This window comes from Orycteropus afer, unplaced genomic scaffold (assembly GCF_000298275.1).
Source record: "Orycteropus afer afer isolate SDZICR_OR568_19922 unplaced genomic scaffold, OryAfe1.0 scaffold00285, whole genome shotgun sequence".
In the NCBI taxonomy this organism is placed as follows: domain Eukaryota; kingdom Metazoa; phylum Chordata; class Mammalia; order Tubulidentata; family Orycteropodidae; genus Orycteropus; species Orycteropus afer.
The window spans coordinates 2,795,180-2,796,500 of NW_006921872.1; the positions used below are offsets into that span (position 1 = coordinate 2,795,180).

At 42.8% G+C, this 1,321-nt stretch overlaps 1 pseudogene; it reads right to left on the bottom strand.

Annotated features, from left to right (window-relative positions):
• The window catches only part of LOC103205406, an 11,405-nt pseudogene extending 10,327 nt beyond the window's left edge, over positions 1 to 1,078 (bottom strand).
• Positions 1,079 to 1,321: the final 243 nt, after the last annotated feature.

A 1,321-nucleotide genomic window follows, 5' to 3' on the forward strand; every position in this document is an offset into this window, starting at 1 on the left:
GGGGTCCAAGATTATCTTCTGTGTCTGTGTTAATTGGTTTCCCTTTTCTTTGTTGAAGAGGGTCTGTGCAATCCTTCTGCCTAGTCCACCATCTTGCCCTGCCTCCCCCAAAGCCATAGTTTTTATGGAAGCAGACTGTCTCATCTTTCCCCCATGAAGTGGCTAGTGGGTTTAAACCACTGACCTTTCAGTTAATAGCCAAATGCTTTAACTACTGCACCACTAGAGCACACTTTAAAGGCAGTGAATATCTTGATTTCGGAAGGATCTTCTTCCAATCTTTGGTTTGCTTTGGTTTTGTTTCAGTCCTCAATGCACCAGGAACAGTCTTCAATTTTCTAGGAGAATTTAACTCCTCAAGCCCAATAAAATCAAGTCTCATCTCATCATTTGGTTCAAAGTGGCCAGTGTTATTCCATGTATTGTTGCTACTATTGCTAAAGTTATCATCAATATTGACTAGCTTTTCATAATCAGTTGGGTTAAATATTCCATTCCTTTAACCTGAGCAGAAAACTTTCCTCCTCGCCTACCAGAGCCACCTCTGCCTAGGCCATGGCCCCTTTTGTCTCTTTCTGTACCCCCTACAGAAGGCCCTCCACTCTTGATGCCATCCAGTCCATTTTCCTGAGTCCTATAGTATCATTAGTGACTGGGACCTCTCCCTTGTCTTAGTGGCCTATTGTGTCATCAACTATAGTCTCTGTCCTGGTCTCAATTTTCTTTGTTTTCCTCATTGGATTATATCCGGACACCACCTTCTGTCCTGAGACTTCCTTTTTTTTCTTGGCTGTCTCCCAGGAATGCATGTCTGGTTTTCCTTCCCGAAGTACATTGATGGCTCTGTTGACATCTCTATTGCATATATGCAAAGCAAGCACGCATTCATCTTAGTTCTTGCTGTGATATCTGTTATTTCACTTTCTCCCCAAAATCCATATCATTATGGTCCAAAATCATCCATGCAAGTAAAATTTGTTTCACAGTGGCCTGTGGTTGCTGCTTGTGCTGTGCCTGGTTGGTTTTGAGGTTGTTCCCAGTTTCCCCAGGCTTGGTTAGTATCCACTGGTGTCATCATTTATATATAGAAATAACAGTTTGACAAGGTAAAATATTCATTCTCTTCCATGCTGGCACTCTGGCTGTGGCATTTCTCTGAAGGTTAGTTCATAGTCCAAGATAGCTGCTCATGTTCCAGCTATCACATCTGCATACCCAGATTCCAGCAGGAAAGAGGAAAGGACAAAGAAGAAAGAGGAAGAAGGCTTTGCCTCAGTTGTCTTTTAAGGAAGGTTTCTGGAAGCTGCTACGCCACTGTTCT